A 12621-nucleotide genomic window follows, 5' to 3' on the forward strand; every position below is an offset into this window, starting at 1 on the left:
ATATCTTTGAAGGACGTAGACGCAAAAATACTCAACAAAATACTAGCAAACACAATCCAGCAATGCAATAAAAAAATCACTCACTATGATCAACTGGTATTTATTCCCAGTACGCAAGATTGGTTCAATAGTCATAAATCAATCAGTGTGATACATTACATTAATAAGAGAAAGGATAAAAGCCATATGATCATTTCAGTAGAAGCAGAAAAAGAATTTGACTAAGCACAACATCCATTCATGATAAAAGCCCTCAACAAAGTAGGTTTACAGGGAACATACCTCAGCTTAATAAAAACCCACAGGGATCATCATACTCAATGGGAAAAAACTGAGACCTTTTCCCTAAAGGTCAGGAACAGGACAAGGATGGCCTCTCTCACCACTTTTATTCAACATAGTACTGGGAGTCTTAGCCACAGCAATCAGACAACAAAAAGGAATGAAAGGCATCCAAACTGATTATTAAGAAGTAAAACTTTCACCATTTACAGATGACATGATAATCTAGAAAACCCTTAAGACTCCACCAAAAAACTACTAGAACTGATGAATGAATTCAGTAAAGTCACAGGATACAAAACCAATGTGCAGAAATCTGTTGCATTTCTATACATTAATAAGGAAGCAGCAGAAGGAGAAATTAAGAAAGCAATCCCATTTACAACTGCACCTGAGAATAAACCTAACCAGAGAGGTGAAAGATTAGTACTCTGAAAACTATAAAACACTGATGAAAGGAATTGAAGATGACACAAAGAAATGGAAAGACAATCCATGCTCATGGGTCGGAAGAACAAATGTTAAAATGTCTATACTACCCAAAGCAATCTATGCATTTAATGCAATCCCTATCAAAATACCAACAGCATTTTTCACATAATTAGAACAAAAAATCCTAAAATTTATATGGAACCACAAAAGACCCTGAATAGCCAATGCAACCTTGAAAAAGAAAAGCAAAGCTGGAGATACCACGATTCCAGACTTCAAGTTACATTACAAGGCTGTAGTAATCAAAACAGTGTAATACTGGCACACTTAGACACATAGATAAATGGAACAGAATAGGAAACCCAGAAATAAACCCACAATTATATGGTCAATCAGTCTTCAACAAAGCAGGAAAGAATATCCAATGGAAAAAAGATAGTCTCTTCAACTAATGGTATTGGGAAAACTGGTCAGCTACATGCACAATAATAAAACTGGACCACTTTTTTACACCATATGCAAAAGTAAATTCAAGATGGATTAAAGACCTGGGGCGCCTGGGTGGCTCAGTCGTTAAGCGTCTGCCTTCAGCTCGGGTCATGATCTCAGGGTCCTGGGAGAGAGCCCCGCATTGGGCTCCCTGCTCCGCGGGAGGCCTGCTTCTCCCTCTCCCACTCCCCCTGCTTGTGTTCCCTCTCTCGCTGTGTCTCTCTCTGTCAAATAAATAAATAAAATCTTTAAAAAAAAAAAAAGATGGATTAAAGACCTAAACGTGACACAGAAAACCATAAAAATCCTAGAAGAGAGCACAGGCAATAATGTTTCTGACATTGGCCACAGCAACATCTTTCTCGATATGTCTCCTGAGCAAGAGAAATAAAAGCAAAAATAAACTATTGGGACTTCATCAAAATTAAAAGCTTCTGTGCAGCAAAGGAAACAATCAACAAAAATAAAAGGCAACCCACTGAACGTGAGAAGATATTTGCAGATGATATGTCCGATAAAGGGTTAGTATCCAAAATATATAAAGAAATTATACCATTCAACACCCAAAAAGCAAATAATCCAATTAAAAATGGGCAGAAGACATGAACAGACATTTATCGAAAGAAGACATCCGGATGGCCAACAGACACATGGAAAGACTCTCAACATCATTCGTCATCAAGGACATACAAATCAAAACCACAATGAGCTATCTCCTCACCCCATCAGAATGGTTAAAATCAAAAACACAAGAACCAACAAGTGTTGGTGAGGATGTGGAGAAAAAGGAACCTTCTTACACTGTTGGTAGGAATGTAAACTAGTGCAGCCACTGTGGAAAATAGTACGGAGATTCCTTGAAAAGTTAAAAATAGAACTACACGATAATCCATTAATTGCACTACTGGGTAGTTACTCAAAAAATACAAAAACACTAATTCAAAGGGATACGTGCACCTTATGTTTATTGCAGCATTATTTACAGTAGCCAAACTATGGAAGCAGCCCTAGTGTCCATCGATAGATGAATGGATAAAGAAGATGTGGTATATATATACAATGGAATTTTTTTTTTTAAGATTTTATTTTTTTATTTGACAGAGAGAGAAAGGGAGAGAGAGAACACAAGCAGGGGGAGCGGCAGAGGGAGAGGGAGTAGCAGACTCCCCGCTGAGCAAGCAGGGAGCCCGATGCGGGGCTCGATCCCAGGACCCTGGGACCATGACCCGAGCCGAAAGCAGACGCTTAACCATCTGAGCCACCCAGGCGCCCCAAATTTTAAAAAAGAAAAAAGGCGAGAGAGCTGAGTGTGACCTGGTCTACATCTCCTCCAGGCTCTATGTATCTATAGGATCTCAGACAAGGACACCGGCAACCAGCCCCCTGGTTTGAAGAGAAGGACAGCACACACTGCAGGTTTCAAGTAGGAATTTCGCAAGAGCCAGGGACAGCCATGTAGCTGGGCACCCAGGGGATGAGAACTTAGTTTAGGAACGGGAAGAATCCCTAAAATCCTCATCTGCAGTACCTAGGGGATCTTCACTCCACGATTACACCATTGATCTGATAACTACTCCCCTCCCATTTGTTTCTAACACAAGGCCAGCTCTTAACCAATTTAGGCAGCACCCTTGAGCTGGCACGGATCCAGCCCCGTTGCAACAGCCTGTGCAAACGGCCTGTGTAACTGAGGCCCAGCCCCTGCTTCCTGAAACAGTCAACTGACAGTCACCTGAAATAGGGAGTCGTGGCTGAAATTCTGGAGCTGAATAATGCATGGCATGATACTACTCAATGGAAAGGACGAATTTATTTCCTTATATAAAAGTCAATCCCTCTAATATGCCCCACAAGATACCTGGCTCAAAAATAAACAAAAAAGCCCATAAGAAAGCTAAGGAGAGAATATTCCATGCTCCTGCTCTGCCCTCTCACCACGGTTAGCTCTGCCTAGCCCCAGGCATCACGCGCAGACACAACACCCCCCTCTGTCTATGCGTCTCTTTCCTGGCCGGGTAGTGACAGGTACTTTCCCAGAAGTCCCCAGGCGGTCCGGCCTTTCTGTGTTGCTGACCAGAAATGTATAAGGTGACCTTTTCATTTCTACACCATTCACTCGCAGGGAGATAAGGAAGCACGAAGCTGGGTGAGAGAGGGTGAATTACAAGGGCAGACATGGGGTTCTGTTAGAAAGAGGAAGAAAGAAAACCATGTCGAGTAAACAAATACCAATGTCTACTCATCCGCTGAGGATCTGCAGGCTCCTCTGTGCTATAGGACAAACAATTTTCTGCTGCCTGACTTGCTCAGGCCCACATACTGAACGGTCAGATTTTGCTGAAAGAAAGGTGATCTTTGTGCCTTACTGGGACTGTTTTTTTTTTTTTGTCTCTTTCACCTACATTCCTTCCTTTCCTCTTCTATTGCTTTTTTGACAATAAACCTGGGCTCCTTTTACTTCCCCGTGGAGAAGACTTCCATTCTTTCATCCCACCACACCTCTTAGGCATTATTAGGCCACATGGGATTACAAAGCAGTCACACTATTGATCCATAAATAAAACTCTACCAACTTCCCAGTCAAATTAGTTAGAAAGTTATAAAGGCATTTCCAAAATATATCCATAAAACTCTAGGAATATTCCACCAGAAAAGAGGATTCTGTGGTCAGGTAAGTTTGGCAGCGTTGCATATGCTTTCTTTCCTTCTCTTATGGATTGTAGATTCAGAAGCTCTAACAAGTCTTCCAGTTGAACAAATTAACTCAGAATGAGTTCTGAAATCAAACTGCCTATGTTCAAATCTGGGTTCTACCACCTCCCAGGTGTGTAAATGCTTTAAACCTCTGTTTTGTCATTCAAGAAAAGAGTCTAATGGTATTATTTAATGGGGGTTGCTGTGAGAAGGTAAGATAATCCATGGGAAGCTATTAGCACAACTTTTCTTCACTCATTTAACAAATATTTTTTGACTACCTAGTATGGGCTAAGGTCCCAGGTCTCATGGAGCCTACGTTCTTTTTTTTTTTTTTTTTAAGATTTTATTTATTTGTTTGAGAGAGAGTGAGAGAGGGATCACAGAGGCAGAGGGAGAGGCAGAAGCAGACTCACCGCTGAGCAGAGAGCCCAACGCGGGGCTCAATCCCAGGACCCTGAGATCATGACCTGAGGAGAAGGCAGACGTTTAACCGACTGAGCCACCCAGGCGCCCCTGGAGCCTACGTTCTAATGGAGGAGCAAGGGGACAGACAATAAACAAGGAAATAAACAGAATAATTTCAGGTAGTGACAAGAACTATGAGTAAAAGAAAATGTGATGACGTTATAAAGAATAACTAGGATGGGAATGGCTGTTTTAGATGGGAAAGTTGGAGAAAGCATTTCTGAGGAAGGCATTTTACCTGAGACCTGAGACAGAATGAGACTGGAGTCATTTCTCCACTCATTCAGTCATTCATTCAACAAATGTTTGTTGAGCACTTACTATGTGTCAGGACGGTTTCAGGCACAGAAGAACAGGAAACAAAATTAGATCAGGATACCTGTGCTAACAAGAGTTCACATTCCAGTGTGGGAAGACAAAAATAAAAAGGAAAATATATAGTGTGCCAAAATGGTAACAAGTGCTATGGGGAAAAGCAGGGGGGAAAAGGGAAAGAGTGTCTAATTTTAACTTTATTTTTATTTATTTATTTTTAAACATTTTATCTATTTATTTGACAGAGAGAGAGAGCACAAGCAGGGGGGCGCGGCAGGCAGAGGGAGAGGGAGAAGCAGACTCCCCGCTGAGCAGGGAACCCGAAGCGGGGCTCGATCCCAGGACCCTGGGATCATGACCCGAGCTGAAAGCAGATGCTTAACTGACTGCGCCACCCAGGTGCCCCTCATTTTAACTTTAAAGTTTAAACAGGGTGGCTCAGATGGTTAAGTGTCTGCCTTCGGCTCAGGTCATGATCCCAGGGTCCTGAGATCGAGTCCCGCATCGGGCTCCCTGCTAGGCGGGGAGCCTGCTTCTCCCTCTGCCTCTGCCTCTCTCTCTCTCTCTGACTCTCATGAATAAATAAATAAAACATTTAAAAAAAATAAAGTTTAAACAGGGTTGCAGGGATCCTTCACTGAAATGGTGACACATAAGCAATGAAAGACCTGAAAGAGATGAAAAAGTGAATCTTGCAGAAACCTAGAGGAAGATAATTCTAGGCAGGAAGAAATAGCAAGTGCAAAAGCCCTGGGGCCACAGTGTGCCTGATAATATTCAAGAAGAGCAAAGGGATAGAGTGCTCAAAGGAGAGTAAGTAAAAGGGAGAGTGGTAAGAAATAAAGTGCCAGATCATATAAGGAGAAGCAAAGGTCTGGAGTAAAATTCTTCCAGGCAGATGGAATAGCAACTGCTAAGGCCCTGAATCAGGACCAAGGATGGCCTCTCTGAGCAACAGAAAAGTGGCTGAAAGAGATGGAGTACACTAAGCAAGAGGAAGAGCTGAGATGAGGTACAAGATGTCATCTGGGTCAGATCATATAGAGCCTTATATGATAATGACAGGCCAGTGTATGAAATGTATATCTATGTATTTTTTTCTTTTTCTTTCTTTTATTTATTTATTTATTTATTTATTTGACAGAGAGAGAGAGATAGCGAGAGAGGGAACAGAAGCCGGGGGAGTGGGGGAGGGAGAAGCAGACTTCCTGCCGAGCAGGGAGCCCGATGCGGGACTCGATCCCAGGACCCTGGGATCATGACCTGAGCTGAAGGCAGCCGCTTAACCGACTGAGCCACCCAGGTGCCCATCTACGTATTTTTTTCTAAGTACACTGAAAAAAACAGCTATAACTATTGCTGTTATTCATGAGACATTATTCTGCTGCATAGATTGAGAAATGCCAGCCTAGAGACAATATTAACTAACCCTCCTGCTCATCCCGTGTATCAGTCCCCAAGTGCTATGAATCCTACCACAGTAGGACCATCGCAGGAACTTGCTAACAGGTCTGCCCAAACTCCACTTTTCTATTTCTTAGGTTGCAGATGGATCAAATCATTCCTCTCCTCAAAACTTTCCTGATTTGTTTACTTGCAGAATCAAGTCCATGCCCAGGAGCTAGTAAGGATTTCAAGATCTCCCTCCACATATCCCCGTTAAAGGAGCGGGCTGGACAAATTGTGCTCCAACTGCTACATGTAGGTTCAGAGCTCTACCATTAGCTCACGCCATTCCCCCAGTCGGAGCTCCCCTTCCTTGCATTTGTTTCTTGTGGGAAGTCTTCTCTTCCTTCGAAGCCAGCAGGGTTCCTACTCCTCTAGAGTTGGGCTTGATATTCCTAAGCAGAGTCAGTCCCTCACTCTGTCAGCCATGTACCCACCCATGTTACATGTGCCCCGATGTGCTGTGTTTGTCGGACTGCCTTTCCGTAGTTGTTGTCGTGTCTCTTACTCCCATTAGACTGTAAGCACATTGAAAGCAAGGCCTTTGTTTTCATCACGTCTCCTAGACCTAGTGCCTAGGACAATCGCAAGCACAGCGCAGGTGCTCAATAAGTTGCTGATGAAATAAAATTTTAAGAGCCAAGAATGTGACAAATACCTTTACACAAAGCACTGGGACACAAAGAGAATAATAATAATACTACAGCCATGCTGTCAAGGAGGTTAGAAGTCAGTAACAATAGCGCTGCTGACAAGAGTCCTAACTATGCCACAGGCACTAGCCATGAGGGCTCATACACTATGTAACACAGCAGCCCAATGAGGTAGGTCTTGTGACCCTCCCCCCCAAGTTTACAGAATGAGGTTAAGTCACTTGTCCATCCATGTTTGTAGAGTAAGCCACAGGATTCAGATTTAGGTCCCTGCAGTTTCCAAGCCTGTGCTCTTTTTTTTTTTTTTTTACTATACATTGTATCAGTTGGGATCTATTCTGGAGAATAAATAGGTTTCCAGAGGAAGGGCAATTTTATTATTATTATTATTATTTTTTTTTTACAAAGGATGAATGGAAGCGTGAACAAGCCAAACAGGGAATGGTGAAGCAACCCAGAGATTTGACAAAATCAGGAGGCTGCTCCCCTTGCTGCATGGGTGAAACTGGGAGAAGACAGTGTTACCAGAGGCCTGAAACCTGAGCTGTCAGGAAGAGGAAGCTAGAAGCGCTGCCCAAGGGAGAGCTGGGGCCAGGTAGGGAGAGGCTGTCCAGTGGGACCCCACCAGATGCCACAGAAAGCAGGCAAAGAGTGAGAAATACTCTGGCTTCTCTCTTCCCCTGCTTCCGAGCTTTGATGGTGTGTCCCATGGCCTTAACTATCAAGAGCCAACACACAAGAGAGCCCATGAGAGGCAATACAAGAGCACAGCACCAAAGGGTGAGGTTCGAGCTGAGACCAGAGCAAGCGAGCTACCTCTTTACCTGAGATGAAAGGAGCAGGAAATGACGTAGTACTCAAATTAGAGCTAGGAAGAACGGCGAAGATATTAAGCAAATTCAGAAGAAAGGGAGATTTGTGGTGGCTGAAGTAGTGAGGGACAGACTTCACGCTCCTGAAGAAAGAACTGCTGTAGGTGAAGGAAAGAGAGTGGGATTTTCCTGCCGATAAAGAATACTACTCATTGTTTCTAAAAGTCTTTCTACTAAGTAGGTAAGATGGAGTATCTATGATATATGTGCACACTATAAAGAATAAAGAAAAGCAAACACATACACACTATCCAAGCTCAGAAAGTGAAACATAATTATCTGTGATTTTAAAATATTTTATTGTGGTTAAATAATGTGTATACACACACACACAATATTTATACACAAATGTGTGTGTGTATATAATAAAATATACCACGGGGTGCCTGGGTGGCTCAGTGGGTTAAGCGTCCGACTTTTGGTTTCAGCTCAGGTCATGATCTAAGGGTTGGGAGATTGAGCCCTAGCGGGCTCCACACTCAGCTGGAGATTCTCTCTCTCCCTTTCCCTTTGCCCCTCTCTCCACCCTCTCTTTCTCTCTCTCTCTCCCTCAAATAAATAAATCTTTGAAATATATATACCATTATAACCATTTTTTAAGTTTTGTTTTGTTTTTTTTTAGCAATCTCTACACCCAAGGTGGGGCTCAAACTCATGACCCTGATATCAAGAGTCACATGCTCTTCTTTTTTTTTTAAGATTTTATTTATTTTTTGACAGAGAGAGAGACAGTGAGAGAGGGAACACAAGCAGGGGGAGTGGGAGAGGGAGAAGCAGGCTTCCTGCGGAGCAGGGAGCCCGATGCGGGGCTAGATGCCAGGATCATGACCTGAGCCGAAGGCAGATGCTTAACCCACTGAGCCACCCAGGCGCCCCAAGTCACATGCTCTTCTGACTGAGCCGGCCATGCCACCCCATTATAACCATTTTAAGTGTATAATTTATTAGTTATAGACATTAGTTACATTCACAATGCTGTGCGACCATCACCACTATCTGTTTCTGATACTTTTTCATCACCCCAAAGAAACTGTTACCATTAAGCAATAACTCTCCATCCTCTCCTCCCCACATGCCCTGGTAATCAATTTACTTTAAAATGTATTTAAAGGGGCACCTGGGTGGCTCAGTTAAGTATCTGCCTTCAGGTTGGGTGTGGAGATGACTTCAACAAGTAAATAAATAAAATAAACTTTTAAAAATGGAGAGGGGGCGCCTGGGTGGCTCAGTCGCTTAAGCGTCTGCATTCGGCTCAGATCATGATCCCAGGGTCCTGGGATCAAGCCCCACATCGGGCTCCCTGCTCCACGGGAAGCCTGCTTCTCCCTCTCCCACTCCCCCTGCTTGTGTCCCTGCTCTCCCTATCTCTCTCTCTGTCAAATAAATAAAAAAAATCTTTAAAAAAATAAAAATAAAAATAAAAATAAAAAAATAAAATATATTTAAAAAATAAGATGAATTAATGGATGATCAGCAGAATGTTAATAGATAGATAGATATGTAGTAGTAAAATGTTACCAGAAGAATAGATCTGTATAATATAATGGTGAAATCTAAGTGGTGGATATTCAGATGTCCTGTAAACTTTCTTCAACTTTATTGTAGTTTGAAATTTTCCTCAGTAAACTGTTGTAGGGGGAATGCTATGCTCAGGCCCTAGCCACAGAGATTCTGATTTAATTGGCTATGTTTGGACCTGGACATCAGATTTTTTTAAAAGCTCTCTGGATGATTCCAATGTGTGGCCAGGATTGAGGATTAAAGTATGCCAAGGAGGCGGGGGGGGGGGGCGCCTGGGTGGCTCAGTTGGTTAAGTGGATGCCTTCGGCTCGGGTCATGACCTCAGGGTCATGGGATAGAGCCCTGCATTGGGCTCCCAGGGAGCCTGCTTCTTCCTCTCCCACTCCCCCTCTGCCCTCCTTGTGCTCTCTTGCTTGCTCTATCTCAAATAAATAAATAAAATCTTTTAAAAAAATAAAGTATGCCATGGGATGAGAGACCAAGAGTGAGCACAACAGGGCATGGGGTAAGCAAGAGGCATGCAAGGGAAAGAGAGCCTCCAGGCCGGGCTCATATGTGTTTTCTTTGGCTGGCCAGGCAGATGGTCCAGCTCCCTGTAAAACGAGGCAAGAAGCCACTACCCAGCAGGTCACTGAGAACATGGAATTGGTCAGGGTGCTCTGAACTTCTAAAATGGGAGTCGGAAGTTTATATTTAATTCAGCATTTAATTTGGCAAGATTCATCCTTTGCATTTGCTTTTTAAAAGGGTGTCCATTCTTTCAGAGTGATTTTTATCATGTTAGCTTCCTTTACCCTTGAAAACAGTTTAAGATCCATTTTTGACATGTACACACATACATTTTCATGTTTTTCTAACTCATCTTGAAGCCCTTTTTATGGAGATGAAGAGATGAGCTTGTTGGAGCAGAAAGAAAATATTGTAACCTGGGTGGCCGTGGGCTCCTGGGTCAGCTGGGAGGGAACAAGAGAAAGCTAGGCTTCAGTAAGATAGGGGCCAGCAGTCAAGTTTAGTGGTCAGGCTTGGAAATTTGACCATTCCCAAGCAGCATCTGTAACCCAATGAACGAGTAAAAATGGCAATTGATGCTCCCCAGAGAACTGGTATCTACACTGCCCAATTAGGATATGCCTTCTGCAGTGGGGGCAAATATCCTCTGTAACCCTTCTTCTGCCCTCCGCTGTTTTAAAATCTTTGGGGGTTATGGTGGTGTGTAAGATTGTCCCTGTGGCAAATGATCCCAGTCCATTTCAGCATGTGAAAGGAGACAGGAGCATTAACATCTGATCCCTTGTCATGGGACCCTGGCCTGGCTCAGTGCAAGTGCCAGCTGGAGGCAGAACAGGGCCCAAGGGCAGAGGCAGAGTGGCCTTCCTCTTCCACAGGAGGAAGAGGACCAAAGGTCAGCCCCAGAGCAGCTGTATCGCAGGTGAGATCTAAGGGGAAACTGCTGGGCTACAAGCCGGAAGCAAACAGAAGTTCAGGAGCCAGAGGAATGCAGGAGCTCGTCAGGAAGGGGGACGCAAGACAGGAAGGGAATGGAGCATGGACTGTCCGTGAAGCCCATTCTTGTTGGGGGCTCACCCTGCGGTGCTGGGGCAAGCAGGAAGGAGTTAGGAAGTGCAGGGTGGGATAATCTTTAAAAAAAAAAAAAGAAAAAAGAAAAGAAAAGAGGCCTCAAACTATATTATCACACAGCCTACTAAATGAGCCTCATTTTGATGACCCTGAGCCATGCAGAAGAGGTTAAAGGTGATATTTCCCATTTTAAAAGTCAGGGAAGTTTCTAAAACATTTTAGAAAAGTCTGCAAATAATATGGTTAAAAAAAATAGTAAGAGGTCCTTTTACCCTTGAAAGGATAACCTTCAGGCTACCGGGAAAATTCACATATGTGTAATCCCACATTGCCCCCATAAATCTAGGAAGCTGCGGCAGCGATTCAGAGAAGTGGAGGCATAACTTTTTAAATTTGGATGTCTTCTTTCTCCCTGCTAGGGTGACAGCTATTTTCCTTTCTTCCTCGTTTTTCAGTTGTAAGATATGTAAATATTCTTGTAGAGCTTTGACTTAATTTAGAAATTTTGGAAACTTTCTTTTTTGTTTTTTTTTTCCAAGATTTACTTATTTATTTTGAGAGAGAGGGAGAGAGAGAGAGTGCAAGCAGGGGGAGAGGGAGCAGGGAGAGGGGCAGAGGGAGAGAATCCTTCAAGCAGACTTCCCACTGAGCATGGAGCAGGACACCAAGGGCTTAATCCCACAATCCCATGAGATCACCACCTGAGCCAAAACCAAGAGCCAGACGCTCAACCAACAGAGCTACCCAGACACCCTAAATTTTGGAAACTTTCAAGGAGGGACTACAATGGGCTGGCATAAACCATGTGTTTATTTGCTATGTCCAGAGGGCTGTGACAGTGTAACTGGTCCCCCAGTGTAGGAAGATAGATCCCTGAGGCCACAGGGGGTAGGAAAGGAGTGTCCGAAAGGGAAGAGTCTGCTGTTTTCAGAAGTAGGAGTGTGGGAAAGAATGCGTGGCAGTTATCTACCACAATCCATCAAGTTTACACAGGTAAGAGGGAAATAGCAGAGACCTGCACCCATGCTCGTCTATCTCTAAATGTTTTTTATTCCTACTCAAGTGTCTCCTTTGCTTGGGGAAAACATTTTTGGTTGCTGCCAAACTCCTGATATTCCACTGTGTCTGTCCTCTCTCATACCCTGCTTTTACCGCCAGCCTGGAGTCCGCTTGGGTGGAAATGCAGCGTATAATGGGCCCAGAGTTAATCATCTGCAGGTTTCCCCTGATAAGTCACAGTATGTTTGCTGCTCTCCTTCCAAGAGTCAACAGCAGCTGTGGGGATGTGCCGAGAGTGGCCTATGGCCCCTCAGAGCACTGGCCCAGATGGGAGGTAGTGTGCTGGGGAGCCTCTCCGAACACTACCATCTGGAATGCCTCTGTTGCCCTGAAGGCACTTGTCTGCATCTCCAATGGACACAGCTTAGGGATGCCAAAAATCGAGTCAAGTTCACTGGATGTACAAATGGCCTGACGTCAGTGGAATTTGCTCATAATTTAGGCCTCATGTGTGATGTACTGTCTGAACTCAAAGATCTGTCAAAATAATCAGGGCAAAAGAGGAGAAGGAAGACGAAAAAGTGGAGGAAAAGGAGGAGAAAGAAGAGAAGAGGTGGAAGAAAAGGTAGATGAGAAGGAGAGGAGGAAATCAGGACAGGGCTGTGGCGGGACAGGTTCAGCTTTGGACTCCTGGGGCCAACGGTCCCTGTAAGCTTTCTGAAAGCGGCACTGCCAAATAAAACACGGCCTTTTAAAGCAGTGAATTACGTGAGTGCAGAGCTGTTAAAATCAGTGCAGCAAAAATCCGGCGGGGTTTGGCAAATGCCACGAAGTACAAAATGATGATCACTTGTTCTGCCAAGACCCAAGGT

The sequence above is a fragment of the Halichoerus grypus genome, chromosome 11 (assembly GCF_964656455.1).
Source record: "Halichoerus grypus chromosome 11, mHalGry1.hap1.1, whole genome shotgun sequence".
In the NCBI taxonomy this organism is placed as follows: Eukaryota; Metazoa; Chordata; class Mammalia; order Carnivora; family Phocidae; genus Halichoerus; species Halichoerus grypus.